Raw genomic sequence first — 19,838 nt, 5'->3', positions numbered from 1 at the left:
TTGGGTCCCCACTCAGAGCCGCTATCCAAAACCCGAGCGTGTAGTCGCCTTTAAATGGTCCCATAGCTACCTCTGAACAAGACTATGGCGAGGGTTGACCCATGCCCTTATGGGGTCATGAGTTCAGAGCCGACCAGCGCAAAGACGGGAGTCATCTCAACCGCACCTACACCACCAACTAAACGGCGACGGGAATTGGAACGTACCCTGAGGCCTGCCAGGGTTTTAACGGGACGGGGGCAGTTGCGGCATTAGCCCACCAGCCATTTCTGCTGAGTGTCACCCCAGCATACTCAGGTGGTAGAATACCACAACCACCAGCTCAGGGATCGACAAATCCAAAACGTTTTCAGAATCGTAGTCAGAGGACGAAGCCAGGGTCGTTACCGTTCAGGTTAAGAGGCCGTGGAGGCCGCAGGCCATTTAGCGTTACCCAGGGTGCACCACGCGGAGGCGACCTGCTCTACACCCCTTGCCTTGTGTTGCTATATTTCCTTTTGTATATTTAATATTTAATATTTTTTTTATAAATGTGTAGCTCAATATACATATAATACCTAGCGACAGGCAATTTTATACACCAAAAAGCAATATATTCGCGAAACCAAGGGCCAAACACAGTAAAATTGCATTCTTAATTTTTCTCTCTGACGTCAGGATTTTTAAAAGAACCTTGAAATTTGAAAGATATGAGTAATTCAAAAAAAAAATTAAAAAAATTCTGTGAAATGTACTTAAAAAACCAGTACGGGTATCAAATTAAAGAGAAGATTCTGTAAAATTAAAACAGATTACATTTTTTGGTGCGTAAGGGACGAGTAGGTATTGTAAATGCCCTTTTATAATTGTATCCTTGAAATTTTGCAATTATTATTTTTAAAAAAATTATATGTTAAGGACTAACTTTATTAGCTTAAAAAAATGAAATAGATTAAAGGGGCATTCCTATTCGTCCTTGTGAACCCAAAAAATCCTACAGAATTTTTTCTCTCATTTGGTACCCATATTTTTGTTTTACATTGCACTGAATTTTTTAAACAAGTTTTGGAATTAATCACATCTTTGAAATTATAAAGTCTTTTTAAAAAAATCATGACGTCAGAGAAATGCCCATTTATATGCATTTACTTATTATTATTTATTATATAATAGGAGAACTTCTCAAACCATATTGATAAAATTTTTTCGATTTAAGATGTTGAAAATAACGGGATCGTAAAAATAGAAAAAATTAACATCCCTTATATGTACAGACATATCGAGCCCTAACTGCTAAAATAACGTAATCGACATTTTTTCAAAACTCTTTTTGGTGCAGAAAGGCATTTAGATGCTCCAGGAATATTTCTGCATCAAAAATAAAATTTTGAAAAAATCGCGTTCATTTATAATGATTATTTTGAAATTGTGGAAATTAGTGATGGTAAAAATTTAATAAATTAAGAAAAAATTTTATTTTTTTATATGCCCGATGAAAATTCACATCATTCGCACAACATGTACGGTCTTTAAAAGTGAATGAAAAATCGCTATTCAATAACTGATAAACCTACAAAACCGTATTTTCTGACCTAAAATGACAAGTCGCGACCTTTAAATGATTTTTAAAAAATCTATAAAAATAGGCAATAATATTTCTCATAAAAAGGAAGGAAAATAGGGGGTAGGGTTTTGAAATTAAAAAAAAATCGATGGGCACCCTAATGTATACATATGCATGCAAAATGACGTAAAAACATCATCGCAGAAATGCAAAAAGTAATAACTAATAAAAAATTAAAATCTCACTTTTAGATTTATATAATGGATTTCATCGAATTACAACCACCCACATCATTTTATGAAAAAAAAAATACAGTCACTTCTTTTCCATATCAGTTGCGATGTTGTTTTGCATTTCAGGTGACGATATGTTTTATCGTTAATGTGGCAGATGAATGCACAAACGAAAAACATTTTCCGAGGAATTTCCAGATTTTGCATTTTATACAAACTACCAAGGGCCTTTCAGAGGTTATTCTTCCCGTCATCCTCCTACTTCCCGAGATGCGTCGAATGCCCTTCGGTATGCTGCAACCTAGCCAAGCTTGGTCATGTTTCGAAAATCGGCCCGAAGCAAGAAAATAGGGACATGCTTTTATAATAATAATAACAACCCCAACGGTTGCCCTCCTCCCGCCATCCGCAGGAGGGCGCAGTCCGCATGACGTACGGAACTTTTTTTTTCAATTTTTGGACCGAGTCACGAAAGGCTGGAGTTTTTTATGTGTCGATATCTAAAACTATTCATCTAGAGACCGTAATTCATTAGCTGATTGCTGCGTATTTATGTTAGTCAATCATTTATTGAGAGAGGATAGTATCGCTTTCTTAATGTTAAAAAAGCGAATCGAATATATCTAATGTGCTGTAATGAGAGTTAAAATCCTGGCATAAGCAAGGGAGTGGCTCGTGTTACTCAGAATTAGTTTTACAAGTTTTAAAAAATAGGGGACACAGTGTCGTGATACACGAGAGGGAGCATCAACGCTCACTTCACCCACAAAAAGCGGACTGGAAATTGAGCCTGTCAGTAATTTAACCATAAAAATGTACCAAGCATTTCCCTGCGACTGACAAGTGTAGGAAGATTAAAAAGTTTGGGAAATGTTTAGTACCACTTACACCGTTTTTTGGGTGGGGGGCGGAGCGGGGAAGGGGCGGGGCCCCCAAAACGCCCCCCAATAGAAAGGAGTCGCCGCTTTCTAAAAAGGGGAACCCCTCCCTTGGACTCCTCCCACAGGCACCTAGGGAACCGTTTGAAAAAGGGGGAAAAACGGATTTTTCTTAGGCAAACTGAGCAGTTTGAAGTGGAATATGACCCAACTAACAGAAACCGTGGGATTTTTTAATAAAAGAAATTATGCCAAATTAGATATGGGGGGATTTTGAATAAAGAATAAAAAGTTAATTAAAAATAGAAAAAAAAAGTTTTTATAAAAAAAAATGTTCTTTTTAACAAATGTATTTTTGCGTAGAATTCCTTTCTACGTAAGCGGCCTTCGGCCGCACTTAGGGATTATAACCCTCAGGCAGTAGAATTCTCCTTTCTGTGTTGCCAAAGAAGGGGGGCTGAACACCTTTTGCAGAGAACACCTTTCTGCGTAGGCGGCCTTCGGCCGCACTTAGGGATTATAACCCTCAGGCAGTAGAATTCTCCTTTCTGTGTTGCCAAAGAAGGGGTGTGAACCACCTTTTGCAGAGAACACCTTTCTGCGTAGGCGGCCTTCGGCCGCACTTAGGGATTATAACCCTCAGGCAGTAGAATTCTCCTTTCTGTGTTGCCAAAGAAGGGGGGCTGAACACCTTTCTGCGTAGGCGGCCTTCGGCCGCACTTAGGGATTATAACCCTCAGGCAGTAGAATTCTCCTTTCTGTTTTGCGAAGAAAAGGAGCTGAACACCTTTTGCAGAGAACACCTTTGTATATTTTTAATGCTTACTGGGTTATATCCTATCTTCTTTTGTCTCTCATTCTTTTGCATATTTTGGAGTTTGACAGCTGAACTCCGCCATTTAATTTGCATATGCAACCAAAGTCAGACGCGTGATTTTGAACGTGTTTTTATTTAATGAATTGTGATGAATTGGTTAATATTAAAGTCGTAAAGCAAGTTATAACAAATCAAGTAAAGTGTAAAGTGAAGGGGAATACAAAAATATATTTGTAAAGTGGCTAATTTAAGCAGAATAGGAGTGATAAATGTACGCTAATTTCCGAATTTTACAAAAAAGGGCATATTTCAAACCCAATTTGTAAATAAATTAGTAACCAAAATTTACAAAAGTGAGTGTTAAAATATTGCGTGGACCCTTGACTACAAGTGTGTGAAATTTTCGGCCCACCCAAAAGTTTTAATCGGTTCGTATGAGGCGGAAGGTTATATTGAGAATCCCAACAAAAATTTCTTAAAGCAAAAAGTAAGAATTGTTTTTGAGTTGATCCTATCTTGTCTGAGTAAATTTTACATCTTGGATTCCAAACCACCGAAACGTATTCCAGAATCGGTCTAACTAATTTTGTAAACAGGGTTTAAAATTCTTTTTGTTTATAAGAGCTGGCTGAACATATTTTCGCGACAAGCACACTAGTAGCTATAAATTGTTTAAGATTTAGAGGCATAAGATTTTCTTCACACCATTTAGCCATGCTGTTTAAGTCTGTTTGTAGCAAAGACTTTTCTTTAATTGACACGTACGATTTATAAAGTTATACATCATCTGCATACATTAAAATTTTGGAAAATTGTATGTCTGTAGAAATATCTTTTATAAAAAGCAAGACCAGGACCGGTCCTATCTGGCCATATTCTTAGTGATGAATGCACCTTATGAACTCATCCATACCGTACTTGAATAGTTCCGCTTTCTGGCCGTCAGCTCCAGCAGCTTTGTGGTTCTCAGGCGCGTAGTTGATTTTAGGGCCTCATCATAGTCACGTGGTGGTACATCGACTCCGTCAACATCGACTGGGGGCTCGGGTTCGCCTTTTCCACTTCTTTCAGAGCTGCTACAATTCAATGGGGAGAGAAGTTTTCCCTACATGGTCGATTCTACAGAAAAGTAAACCAATCCGATTTTTTCTTTCTTTCAAATACTTATTGTACATATTGGTGATTATAGATTTTCACTATAGCTGAGAGCTGCTTCTGACGATAATTCTTATAATGTCCCACCATTTCGTAGTATATTTTGCTCCTTTTGTGGAAAGATTTTTGACGAGTCAAAAAACAGTTTTCAGCACTAGAACAAGAAAAGTACAAAAATATAAGCTTTCACGGACTTATTTTGGCTGATAAAGTTCTGGACGATAGAAAATAAATTAGTTTAACAGGACGCGTTCCAAGTTAGAGATAAAGTTGTTTAGAACTCCTATTAAGTCGTAATGAAATATATCGCAAATGTATAGTGTAATGTAACCAGTGAAAAACCAAACAATTTTTTTCGGAGACTATGGTATACTTTCCAAAAGGATATATAACATGTTTTCTTAGTATTGTCGATATCCTATTGATGCCATATGGAAAAAAAGAAATCTTAGCTGAATTTGTTGCACAACTACCTAAAAAATAAGTATAACGTGGCCAGTGTTTTTCTTTTTATTAAAATGTTTGTATTGACGTGATAACGATTCTCATTTCATTTTACCCATAATAATAGGTTATATTTAAGAAAGTATTGAACATTTGTGATTTGAGCATTACACTACTAAGTTTTTATATCTATTCTATTTAAATAAAGCGAAACTTAAGTTAGAAAAATATCCTTTGAAATCTTATCTCTTAAGATTTTGATTATATATTTGCCTGGAATTCTACAAAATTTTTTGCAACGTCTAATACTGAAACGTTATCTGCCCCACTGTACTAATAGCAGTAAGCAAACGTCAAGCTGTGAGGTTCAACTTATATTGTGCGAATTCTGAGTAAAGTTGTTATATAAAGTGCCTGCTAGCATCTTAGTGTGAAAATAATAGAAGGTAAGTGAAAGTTTTGTGTTTTATATTAAATTTAATTAAATTTCACTAGCATACATTCAATCTTGCCGAGTCATTTGTTGTTATCATTGTTGTTGTAATTCCTTTGTAGTTAACTGAAATCGTTTTTATTTTTGCACATTTATTTTGCTCTTTTTGTTTACTTATTTTAGTAATTCTTGTCACAACTGTTTGTTTTGCGTTTATTAAGTGTCATAATACCCAAACTGTTCGCTACATATATTCTAAAACTAAACACATCAGTTCCTAATCTGTTTTTATATTGTTTGCTTTTTATTACCATAATTGTTATTAATTTTTTACTATGAAGTGTGATCTTGATAATTGCCAAGGTAAAAGCGATTCTGAACGCTTCTTATCGTGATGGTATTTGCCATATAAAATGTGCTGGTTTGACCGGATGAATTCTGGACGCTATTAATGATGGTAAAGTCTTCGCTGGTCTTGCTTAAAGTGCAGGTCAACCGAAGTTGATCTCTTTAAGTTGTTTAGGCCAACCAGAAATGGTTTTTCCGAGGTAGGGAGAGAGTTGTTGGTACTGACCGAAAAATTTAAGCATTATGAAAATGAGTTTAAATCTTTTAAATGCTTAGATGCCGTACAATCTATGAAGGATGTTCGTGTGTCAAAACGCAAGCGTGTTCATAGTCCGCCTAATGAATGGATACTCGTTCCACGTGAGAAAAATCTTCCCAATGACTCTTTTCCATGTCCACAGACATCGGAGTCGTCGTCCTCAAAAGAACATATAACAAAGTCTGCTTCTAATAGCAACGAGCCTGAAGTATCTTCCCCTTCCCCCGTTGAAGTTGTGTCACCGTCATCTAATCCTCTAACGCTTACTTTACCCTCAATTAGTAAATCAGTTACTCAACCCCTTCCGCCGGTAATCGAGTCTAATACTAGGAGACTGGTTGTGGTGCCCCCAAAGAAGTCTATATTTGTCTCTAGATTTTCGAGAATTTTGACATGCTGCTTAGTAGTTCTTTTTGGCCCTCCGGAGCTTTCGCCCGTGAATTCGAATATGGACCCAAAAAAATAGTAATTTAGCAAAAATTCCCCGTCGGAATACTGAATCAAAAAACTGATTACTAAATCTGCTGTAAGTATTTATTATCAAAACGTAAGAGGCTTAAATACTAAATTAACTTATATCTTAATGGCCTTGAATCCAATTATAATATAATTTCTTTCACTGAAACTTGGCTCAAACCCCACCTTTTTAGTTCAGAGATTCTTTCAAACAGTTATCATATCTACAGAAAATATCGGGAGGAGTGCTGTAGACTCTTCAATACCATCTGAAGGAGCTAGTCTTCCACACATTGAATCTGCAGAATTCAAATGCATTCGTATATGTACATGTTGAAAGGAGGCTTACTTACTTAGCTCTATGCTATATTCCCCCTCGATCTGACTCATCGATGTATTCACAACATGTCTCTTTACTGAAATCAATTAATTCAATGATTAAACCCTCTGATTCAATGATTGTGTTGGGTGACTTTAATTTATCAAATGTATCACGGAACATCATTGACAATGATATCGTACCTTTCTTGTCTAGTGCGTGCAACAACTATTTTTAGAGGAGATGGCTGAACTTTGCCTAAATCAAGTTAATGTACTTCGCAACAAGTTTGGCAAAGTATTAGATCTTGTTTATGTTGATGATGCATCTAAATCCGCTGTAAATAAATGTGGCCCACTAGTTTTGCCCGAAGATGTCTACCACCCTGCTATTTAGATAAAATTGCGGTATCCAAACATACGAACCAAATATTCGCTCTGATNATATGTACATGTTGAAAGGAGGCTTACTTACTTAGCTCTATGCTATATTCCCCCTCGATCTGACTCATCGATGTATTCACAACATGTCTCTTTACTGAAATCAATTAATTCAATGATTAAANGTATGTACATGTTGAAAGGAGGCTTACTTACTTAGCTCTATGCTATATTCCCCCTCGATCTGACTCATCGATGTATTCACATGTCTCTTTACTGAAATCAATTAATTCAATGATTAAACCCTCTGATTCAATGATTGTGTTGGGTGACTTTCATTTATCAAATGTATCATGGAACATCATTGACAATGATATCGTACCTTTCTTTCCAGTGCGTGCAACAACTATTTTTAGAGGAGATGGCTGAACTTTGCCTAAATCAAGTTAATGTACTTCGCAACAAGTTTGGCAAAGTATTAGATCTTGTTTATGTTGATGATGCATCTAAATCCGCTGTAAATAAATGTGGCCCACTAGTTTTGCCCGAAGATGTCTACCACCCTGCTATTTAGATAAAATTGCGGTATCCAAACATACGAACCAAATATTCGCTCTGATTTTTCGAAAGTCAACTTTAAAATACTGATAAAAGAATTGTCTAAATTGTCGTGGCCCACGCTTGTTTGAGGTAGTGCCCACCTCTGATCAAGACACTTTTATCCCCTATTTTTGAAAACTTGTACAACTAATTTTGAATTACACGAGCCACTTCGTTGCTTATGCCAGGATTTTAGATCTCATTCCGGCACATTTGATATATCTGATTCGCTTTTCAGCATTAAGGAAGCGATACTATCCTCTATAGATAAATGAATTATTAACATAAAATCAGCTGATGAATTTAGTTCTGAAGCTGAACAGTTTAAGATCTCGACACTTAACAAACTCCTGCCTATCGTGACTCGGCGCAAAAATTGAAAATATTGGTTCCGTACGTCATGCGGACTGCGCACCTCGTGCGGATGGGCGGGAATGAAGGGTAACAAATCAAAATAAAGATCTTCAGGCTAACAACAAAACTAACAATAAAAAGTACATTGGAGTAACTTACGTACCAGGACTAACAAATAACCAGGCGCTCAGGAGAACAATAAAGAACGAAGATATTACATATGCTCACAGACCGCACAATACAATAAGCAAACTGTACACTAAAACAAAAGACAGAATTCTGAAGGAACAACAACATAATGTGGTGTATCAAATAGAATGTAAGGGGAATAATACTGAAAGCTGTAACAAATGCTACGTAGGCACAACAAAAAGATCATTGGGTACAAGAATAAGCGAACATAAAGCGGATGAGAGAAACAAAAAGATGACAACAGCACTGGCACAACACTTGACGAAGCACGAACACTTTGCGGACTTCGGGAATACGAGAATTTTGGACATCGAAAGAGGGGTAAAAAGGAGAATGACATTAGAAAGCCTACGTATACAACAAAGACTTGAGAATGCGATCAACTTTAAAGAGGACGTAGATAACACCAATAACGTATATGCAGCTGTAATCAATAACAAATATAAATAAGAATATAGGATTCGAATTTGGTAATATTGTTGAAAAGATACTTAAAATGGTGCTAACGTTTATCGTTTGTTAAACAATTTTTGCCAATAATATTTATGTAAATGTGAGTTCAAAGTCAGAATTAGTGTAAAGTAATTGTCGTTAACTATGTTTATTGTTTTTTGCATCAGCGAATTTTACTTGCTTATCATGTTTATTGTTTATTTGTTTTTATTTTTCGAATAAAGACTCCCTGATGAAGACGCGAGAGCGTTGAAACGCGTAGGAGGGTAAAAGGAAAATTTAATTTTTTCGCTGTTTTAACTCTATCGGCCGAAGCAGCTCCAACCCAGCAAACATAACAAATAAGAATTAGGCCCAAATAATTATAATTAGTTGGGATTATTATTATTATAGCACGCGATTGTGTTCATATCACTACAATTTTATAGGATCTAATACAAGTCTACACCAGACTATGAAGAGTTTATTAATCTACTTATTTTGTTAAAATTTTTTTCATGCGAGAACTCTTCTATAGAACTGCGATAAATGTATTATTAGATGAAATTATGAATGTATTATAAGATGAACGAAGTTATGGAAACCACCGAATCTTTGTTGGAGTTGTCTTGGACGGTATTAGAAACTGATCCAGAAAGATTAAAAAGAGAACAGAACATGGTAATTTAGATGAACTTATGCGTATTTTAAGTTAATAAAAATAAGTGCTTTTTGCAGTAAAGTTAAATACATTTTATTTCCGATGATAATACGAAGATTTTCTGGCCAAAAATTTTAATGTAGGATGACTTTTGACCTAATTAGCTCAAACATTTGTTTATGATGACAGAATAAGAATGCGATGAAAAAAATGGATGAGCAAAGCGTTTTGTTTAAACCTTGCCCAAACGTGTCCAGTGTAACGTTACCAGTGTCCAAATTATATGAGCAAAAATTGTCAAAAACCTAAAATTTACAACAATTGATTATGCAGATGTCCTCCTGAATTCGTTATAGATGACATAGTGAAAAACTAAGAATATTCGTTTACACATTTCGCTGAAACTTCAAACTTTCTCATTGAACTTCCAAATAGTGTAACGTAGCCAGTGCAGATTCGAATGCCTTTAACTTTGAAACCAAAGGAATTATTAAATTATAGAAACATAGATTTGACCAGAAACCCCAGGTGCTTTTCTGTTATTTAATGGACAATTGATTCATATTGTTGAAAAAAATGCGTACGAATGTAACGTAGCCAGTCATATAATCGACCACACATAATAAACAAAAATCTCCATTATTTTGCTTTGATTAATAAGGTCACCGCATAAATTCCACGCAAAACTATTTATACCTAACTGGGATACATTTGAGAAAAACGAATATGTGCTGTCTTGTACACAATTCTAAAAATTACACTTAAGATTTAAAATAAATACCTTTATTGGTGCTCAATCGCTGTAATATTTGAATTTGCTAAACATTTCATTAACTTGCATTAAAAGCAACCGAAACATTTTGAATAAAGTGCATGCCGGAAGCGGCTAAGAATTTGCATTGATTTAAAACCTTTTTTTGCCTACGGTCTTTTGCAGTTTTTTCGTAAACAAATTCAATTTATAAAAGACTAGCCGGCCTCGTATGCGCGAGGCCTCGCCACGCGCTGAATGTGTAGATATTAAGTAAGATGCGATTGACAACTAAACATGTTGCAACCCTACTAAAAAATTAAAATATATATTTGGGCATCTGGAGGTCAAGTCCTTTCATTTGACACCTCATTTCTTGTAATCTAACACATTTTAATTTTTCGCACAGGTTGCAACCTTCTTCGATAAATAAAACCTTACTGCAAATCGGAAGGTCAAGGCTTTTCCTTTGACACCTCATTTTTTTTAATCGAATGAACTGTAATTACCAAAAAATGCCCTCGCGTATTATACATACATAATTTTTAAATAGGTGGCAACCCCACTCAAAAAAAAAAATTAAAACTTATTGCACATGCAGAGACCATAACCTTTCATTAGGTACCTTAGTTTTTAGTCCAACAAACGGAGACATGTTATAATTTTTAAAAAGTGGAAATAATGCATTATTGAACATATAAAAGCCGAGCCCTTTTATTTGGCATCTCATTTCTTGTAATTTAACGAACAATTCGGATTTAATAATTTTTTAGACAGGTGGCAACCCAATAGGAATTTAAAGTACTAAAAATAATATTCCTATCGATACAGATTATATTTAAAAAATCTCGTATAAATCCGTTCAGTAGTTTTTGAGATTAGCGTGGTCAAAATATCTAGACTTTCCTTTATACTATGTATAGAAGACAGTAATTTTTAAATACGTGGCAACCCTATTGAAAAAATTAAAGCTTTTGTACATGCGAAGGCCAGGTCCTTTCATTTGGTATCTCGTTTTGTAATCCAACGAACATCGAAAATCTTTTAACTTTTTAATAGGTGGCAACCCTACTCAGAAAAATAATACATTATTACATATGTAGAGGCTAAATATTTTCGATTGATAGTGGTGGTGCAGAACTAATGCCTACGCTTATTAAGATTGAATACAGTAATTTTATTAACAGGTGGCAACCCTATTAAAAACAAACATTAGTGCTGTTCTAGAGGCCAATCACGGTGTCCTTGAGCCAGATTCAACTGAATCGGTTTGGAACGATAGAATTTCCGATTAGACTATTTTGGTCCCGAGTTAGAATATGTGAAGTTCAAAATCATGGCAAGTGCCGATTTCAAAAACGGTGAATGATTATATATATTACATACATACACGTCGATTGTATACATATTTATATTTATATGTGCAGGCCCGATTATAGGGTGGGGGTGTTCCCCGGGCCCGGATTTTCCCTTAAATTTATTTGGAAGATATACAAATTATAAAATTTTTTAAAGTAGATAAATTTGATTATTTAATATTCACATAGCTTTTATAACATCCAATAAATGCAAAAGCGCATGTCTAGATACACATACAAGTGTGCTAAGGTCATTTCCGTGCTAGTCAAAACATCCGCTAATCTGGCCTAATGTGAAACGTAGAAAGGTTCCAAAGACAACACGTGTTGTCTAAATGTTGTGAATAGTGATGGAAAACTATCGATGGGGCTATTGATGGTATCGATGGTTTCATTTTGCCGCCAATATCGAATTTTCGTAAACACTATCGATAGTTGTATGTTGTTCACATTGTTGGAATTGGACTATAAAACATGCACATGCCTACATATTTATATATGTATGTTGTGAACTCCTTTGTTTGTAAACATGTCCTTCATGGTTTTTGTTATAAAATGTGTTATTGAAATACATACACGATCTCATTTTGTTTTACACAAGTTATTTATGTGTAAACAAATAATCTTTATGGCTTTGTAGTTACGAAATGGGTTATTTAAGAATAAGATTTCTTTCTGGCTGTTGTTGTCTTATATGAAAAAAGGAGTAACGAAGAAATTTACAGGCGATGGAATCTGTCATATCACTTGCCAAATTTTTCTATGACCATAAAAAATGGATTCAAATTTGCATATTTACAAAATGTTGTGCCCAGTTTTACCAATCAATTTTAAATTTGTCGGACCATTAAAATTTAAAGCGACACAATTTTTTAGGAGATTGGGCTATTTTAAATTATAAGTTTGATACATTTTTAAATTGGTTGGTAAAACCGGGCATTAGTGTTATATCTCAACATATGTAAGAACGCTTTTGATAGTATCGAATATTTCGCACTATCACTATCGAAACAATCGAATGCATACACTATCAATAGTTTTCCAACACTAGTTGTGAACGTAATGATTTTCCCATGGTTCATGAAACTTTTTGAGCTCGAAATTGTAGAGTGACCTTCAAAGATATTCGAGGTTATTTACAACAGGGAAAATCAGAAATGAATAGAAGACGAGTTTCTTGCATACAGCTCCACTGAGCTTAACTGGACGCATTTGGCTAAAAAAAATAAAAAATAATTTTATGCATTCAGTTGACCTGAACAAACAGTATAGCAAAACAAATTCTCCCTTTAGACGAAGTTTTTTTTTTAAAAAAAGACATTGTCCACATACTACGAAAATATTTGGTATTTCTCAAAAGCACTGAGTAAGTATGTAGTGATAAGGTTGGATATTCGTTTATATATTTATAAACAAATTTTAGGGTTAAAGGGGGCCCGGCCCCCTACCAGTTTGTATTATTAAATGCAAAAAAAAAATACTAAAAGAGTACCTATAGAATAATAAGTGTTTAGTTAATTGTTTTGAAAGCAGATAAAAGTTGGCCATTATAAGTGGACCAAAAGTTGGCTATTGTAGTAGACGACTACGAGATTCCCCAGAGAGTATATGACATGTATATGCATATCGAGTCGTAAACGCCAAAATAACGTAAGCGATATTTTTATTTTTTTTTTATTTCGTTTTGATGCAGAAATGCATCTAGATGCTCTAGGAATATTTCTGCATCAAAAAGAAAAGTTTGAAAAAATTGTCGCTTACGTTACTTTGGCGGTTAGGGCTCGATATTTAAAACAAATTCTCATATACAGTCTTATTTATACTATACTTCAATGCGAAAATGTCAGGTGAAAATTGAAAAAGTTAAAATTTTTGAAATCAGCACTTCCTACGATTTCAAACTTCGCATATTGTAACTCGGGAACACCCCCCGAACACAGTCTAATCGGAAATTCGATTCAGTTTAATCTGGTTCAAGGACATCGTGCAATCCCTTTCATTTGGCCCTCATCTTTTGTAATCCAATGAACGGTGCAGATCTTATAGTTTTTTACACAGGTGGCAACCCTATTAAAATCCTAAGTAAAAAGGTCACTCTCCTGTCGAAAATCTTGACTTTCCTTTATAATATGTATAGAATATATCAGGGTTTCCCAAACATTATTCACCGCGGCACTGTTGAGGTGTTACCTCACAGGCGGTCCCATTCTAATTTGGTTTAAATCCGATCATTGGATCATGAAAAGATAACCGATAATCTTAAATTTGTATCTGAGAATTGAAGTCGGTTTTGTTTTTGCTTAAAATTATTTATTTATGTAAGCATTTGTTGAAAATGCAGTCTCATATAGAAATGTTAAAGTAAAATTCACTAGTATTCTTAATGCACTCTTGCCAACAGCAATGCGTTCTGCATACACTTGCATCCAGAACTCTCTTGGCTCCCTTCGTAGTATTTAATATTCAAAGTAATGCCATCACTGATGTCCAGAAGGTTTTCAAAGGCTTAATTTGTTATCCCAGTAGGTTTACTTTTCGGGCTACATGAAAATGGGTTTGTTATCCAGCTGTAGACATCCTCAGAGTCAATGTTGGGAAAATATTCAACAATGGTTTTTTCTTAACCTTTCAAGTTAACGCTGGTAATGCGCGTTAAAGCTAAGAAAATAAATTTTATAGCCAATTTCACGAAAGCAATTTAAATGAAAAATGATTTAAATTTTTGGAATTTTATATGGAAATTGACAGAAAATAAGAAATTATTTTCCATTTAAATTGCTGGTGAAACCGGTTGTTATCAATTTTGTTCGCGTTAGCTTCGAAGTTACATACATTTTTCTGATTTACTTTGTTTACTTATGGGGTTTTCATGCAAATTGCTAGAATTCTAAAATATACATGTCACCAATAAAAAAAATTTAAAAATAAAAACAAAAGATGTATTTAATTTCGCAGGCCTCTGTTATCTTCGCAGCGTCATCCAATATGGGTCTTAAATCTAGTGGCGGCACCTTCCTAGTCGCCAAGGAATACCGACGGATCATACAGTGACATCTCGTGGCGTTTTCTGCCTCTTGCTTCATCCTAGACATCGCGCCTTTCGTTTTTCCAACACTGCAAATATCCGCGCACTTGCTCTATTTCAAACCATTTTTCTGTACAAATTTGTCGTTAGTTAGTGTAAGTCTCAAGTAGTGGTGTAAGTCTCAAGTACTTCGCTCATCAAAAGTTCTTCTTCGATTTGGGTTCCGAATGGGTACCTCACTAACACGAGGAGAACATTAAGTCCCACTACGCGGGTACTTCACAAGTTTTCAATCTTTTTATAAGTTCGTTCTCGACTGCCTCTAAAATCGTGTTAATTCGCTCTTGCCGAAGAAAGTACCGAAAATGGTTGTGAAAAGGGAACGTTTTCAGCAATTTTTCTGATTCAATTTTTCGTTGACAAAACGTACTGGGGAACTATGCTTAAAAGCGAAATGAGCTGCTGAAGGTAGTTATAATAAAAATCAAAATTTGTGATTTTCTGACACCATGTTGAAGTTTGATCAAACCGTTGCGTTATGTATGGAAAGTTTAAAGAATTTGCCCGCACCACGAGTCTTAAGTTTTATAAAAGTGTGCCTAAAATCGGATTTCACAGCCTTTTTCTACATCATTTGTAGGTTCAAAATCCATCGAGATCAAAATCGCAGCTGATCCTTTTTTCGAGATATTCACATTTTTATATTTTACTTCTTAAACGGAATAAATCTTGTTTTTAACTAAGATTTATCATTTTATCGATGCAGGAATAGTATAAAAAATTTATTTAAAGGTCATTATATATATATTTGAATAAAACGCAACCATAGGGCTTATAATATTAAGAACTGTTTTGAAGTTAATGCCTGCAAAATTCGTGCTTTATTTTTGTTTCATTTTCGACTCCCAGAGGGCGTGTGGAAAATCAACGACAAAATAATAATCATACTAAACCTATTAATTAGAGAAAGAAAAACCTTCTCAATATCTTGATGTTTTTTTTTTTTGAGAGTAGTTGGCATTTTACTGTCGTTTTGCTGTCGTTTGCAGATAATTTTCAAAATGAGCCATCCAGCTAATAAATGTTCTCTGGGGTTAATAGGCCGGCTAGTTTTTTGATAAATTCCCGCATTGAAATTCTAATTAAAAGATTTCTACTAGAAGATTTTGATGTGAGTAATGAAACTTTTCCTAAAAGTATATGTAAAACGTGTCGCATTACTCTACTCGATGCTGAAAAGAGTATTTTTAAAAGGCCTCTTCAGAAAATGCCAAATTATAAAGATTTAGTACTACCGAAAAACACTCGGGTAGCAAAAGACACTTGTATTTGTTACATATGTCTACGTGGCTGATTTAAGGGTCACCAAAATCTAATAACAGGAAGAGGCAGGAAAAGAAGTTTCGGCAACGCAATAAATGCATCCAATGGACTATATGGATCTTCAAAAACTCAGCAGCTTCCAGTTTCTTCAGTAGAAAAGAATAAATCAAAAGAGTCCATTATTAAGCTTTGTAGTAGGTGCTTTCAGGCGATTGGTAAAGGAAAAAGTCACATTTGTAAGAATGTTAAGGAAAGCTTCCTGATAAAAAGCAAGAGAAAACTGTGGCTACTATGCTTAAAAATAAAGCTAAGTCCGAAATTCATAATGTTGCGCAACTAAAGAACATCATTTTAAATCCTAGTGAAAACAAGAGAGTTCTTTTCACCGAAGAAAATTTAGATAGTTTGCGAGTTAGTGTTGGAGTTTCGTGTAATGACATGAGAAAAATTAAAAATTTTCTAAGATGTAATGTTGTAAGAAAGTCTGTTCCGGAAATTACGTCGGTCATATGTCAGAGAAGTCAAAAACCTTGAACGATATGTATAAGAAAGTTTACGTTTCTTGCACACACTTCCACCCTCAGAATAAAGTGATTTTTTGCGACCATATTCATTCAAATCCTTTGCATTTAAGTTGATATTGTCATCATCATCATTATCACTGTGTATTCTGTATCGTGTGATGATGGGATTGATGAATAATTTTCAGGAAGTATAGTCAAGCTTATTTTAAAAAAGCCTTGGCCTCCATCAGCCATGAATTTGACAATGATGTTTCCTTGCACATTTCCTTTCTCTATGATTGCATCAAAAATGCTGAAGATTCGCATACACGACTGGTCGTTTGTTTTTGACAGGCTCATTTTCACACTCAAATTCATATATACAATGATCTGAATTCTGAATGATCCAGAAATTTACAACAATGTGGATGTTTTTAAAATTATACCTTTCATTGCTGCTTTTAACGCAATGGATAAGATTGTTAATTGTTGTTTCATTTCTGGCAAAGTTGGCCCTTCACTAGACAAGTACATAAATGAATTGGATATAGCTTTACAAAGCATTGGTAACGTGTCCAAAACATTAAAAATACATGTTATTCTTGCACATGTTAGAGAAGGTTTGAAGTACATAGATAATAATAACGGCTATGGATCTTTGAACTTTATGAACTTTTCAAAGCAGCAGTTGAATTCTCTTCGCTCCATATTTAATACTCTAGGTTTTTTTAATTTAAACTTTATAATTTGAGTTCCAGTCACTCGGCACGTAATATTAATTCATATTTCAATTTTATTTTATTTAAACTTTATAATTTGAATTCCAGACACTCCATATATAAAATATTTATTGAATATTTTGATTTTAGTCCATGTAAACCATAGAGGCATAAAAGGAAGAAAAAAAAACAAGAAAAAAAATAAAAAACGTAATAAAAAAATGAAAAATAAAATTAAAAAATTGGACCATATAACCACTACGTTCCCGTCGTTGGTCCTGAGTAACGCTGAACGTGGTTTATATAACTCCCTTTTATACATCAAGCTTTTTTAACGTAACCTATGTATGGTAGCGTCTAATTCAAATATGAAATATATACATACATATGTATATGTAATATATGTATGTATATATGTATATATACAAATATGTATATAATATGCTGTACATAAAATTATTTATACGATTCCTGCATTGATAAAATGATAAATTTTAGTTAAAAACAAGGTTTATTCCGTTTAAAAAGTAAAATATAAAAATGTTAATATCTTGAAAAACGGATCAGCTGCGATTTTGATCTCGATAGATTTTGAACCTACAAATGATGTAGAAAAAGGCTGTGAAAGTCGATTTTAGGCACACTTTTATAAAACTTAAGACTGGTTTAAGACCACCGTAAGCCACTAACGGCACCCCACTTTGGGAAAGCCTGGAATAGATAGAAAGATTGCGTTGACATCTTTACTTCCTTACTAATATTATAAATCCGAAAGTGAGTTTGTTTGTTATTGTTACACTTTCACGCTTTAACTATTTACTCAACCGATTCCTATTTAATTTTTTACACTGGTGCCATTTAGCCCAACTTAAAATATAGGCTAGGTTTAATCTCGATTATACGAGGGGGCATGGCACCTCCCATAAAACGGAATTTTCATACCGCGTATCATATGTATATCAGAAAATGTTTTTGATAGAGTACAGGAACTTGGTGTAGATTCATATATGTATGCATATAAAATCAATTCCATACTCATAGAGGAGGGCTGACACCTGTTTTAAAAAATTAAATTCGACTTGAATTAAGGGAATTATTTATTTGAAAATTATATTAAAGAATGGATGAAAAGAGGCTTCAAAAGTTGTAGTTTGAAAGTATTTTGGAAAAGGTTAATATATGGGCGTCAAATGAAAGATTGCTATGAAACCTTCAGATTGAACATTTTAATAGAGTTTTAGTAGGAAAATATTTCGAAGAGGGTTGCCACCTGTTTTAAAAGTCGAGTTTAAATTAGAAAGGGTTAGCTTGGACATGTAGAGTTTTCTGAGGTTTTTGAAGATGGTTGCCACCTGTGTTAAATATATATTATATTATAAGTATTATGAGTTATTACAATCAAGGTTTTAATCCGAAGGCTCTTGAACAGGCTTTATTTCTAAGCAACGTATGTATAGCAGGGACTCCACATATTTGAAAATTCAAATTCAACTTCAATCATAGGAATTAACGGTTTAAAAAGTAAAATTCAAAATTTTCAATCATTTCAATGAATTATTACAATATGGGTATCAATCGAAAAGATTTTGAAATGGCTTCATTTCTAAACTACATGTAAATAAGTATGAAAAATAATCACAAGAGAGAGGTTTAAGATAGTTGTAGTTTGAAAATATTTTGAAGAAATTTAAAAAATTTAAAGTCTTCTGATTTTCGCATATTTTAAGTATGTAGAGTTTAATGAAAATAAATTACACCTAATGTAGCATGTAGAAGTCTCACACACTCAGCGAAGCGGGTGAGAGCGATCTAGATTTATATATTTTTTTGTGAAAGATGTTCCGCATTTTTTCATAAAATAATCAGGTTTGTAAAGAAAACTTTTTGAAGCTTTGATGAATCATGGAATTTTTTTTTTTTTGTATAATGTTTCAAACTTAGATTGATTTAACACAAAAATTTAGCTTGGAAAACATTGTGAATATTAAAAAAATTATAATTCGATTAATTTTTATCACCAGAGTACATACAGTCAGTCAATAAAGTTTAGGTACAGCGAAGTTTTAACAAAACCGGCAACTATTTTTTAAATATTTTGTTTTTCTCAAATTTTTTATAAAAACCATAGTTAATTCTAAAACAAAAACCTCAAAAATCAGAGTTCCAAACCTTATGCAAAAGTATAGAAAATTCCGAAAATTTTCATCCAGTTATTGCACTTCTTTTTTCAAAAAGGTTGAGTACGCAGTTTCTTAGCCCATTCCATATTAGTGCAAGTTTCAGGTAACTAGGACTTACCATTGATTTTTAGCAACTTTTTTTGTTGAAGGTATCGCTCATTTTCCCATATAAATTAATGTTTGATAATTTTTTTATATGGAAAAAATGCGCAACACCTTTAACAAAAAAATTTCCCAAAAATCAATGATAAGTCCTAGCTTCCTCATACTAAAATTGAATGGGATAAAAAAATGCATACTCAACATTTTTTCTAGAGAGCGTAAATAAAAAATGCAATATTTGATTGAAATTTTGCAGAATTTTCTTTAATTTTGCACAAGGTTTGGAACTCTGATTTTTGGGCTTTTCTTGTAGGATTATCCATATTTTTATACAAAATTAGCTAATAATAAAAAATTTAAAAAATAGTTGCTC

At 34.0% G+C, this 19,838-nt stretch overlaps 1 protein-coding gene across 1 annotated transcript in view; it reads left to right on the top strand.

Moving 5' to 3' along the window:
- Nucleotides 1-19,838, top strand: part of LOC108358072 (protein O-mannosyl-transferase 2-like) — a 106,110-nt gene that overhangs the window by 33,724 nt on the left and 52,548 nt on the right. The gene's annotated exons all lie outside the window — the stretch shown is intronic.

This window comes from Rhagoletis zephyria, unplaced genomic scaffold, assembly GCF_001687245.7.
Source record: "Rhagoletis zephyria isolate East Lansing unplaced genomic scaffold, Rhagoletis_zephyria_1.1 Rzeph_scaffold_00201, whole genome shotgun sequence".
Taxonomy (NCBI): domain Eukaryota; kingdom Metazoa; phylum Arthropoda; class Insecta; order Diptera; family Tephritidae; genus Rhagoletis; species Rhagoletis zephyria.
The sequence above is the reverse complement of the archived record's forward strand: the minus strand, read 5'-3'. Positions and strand labels throughout refer to the sequence as shown.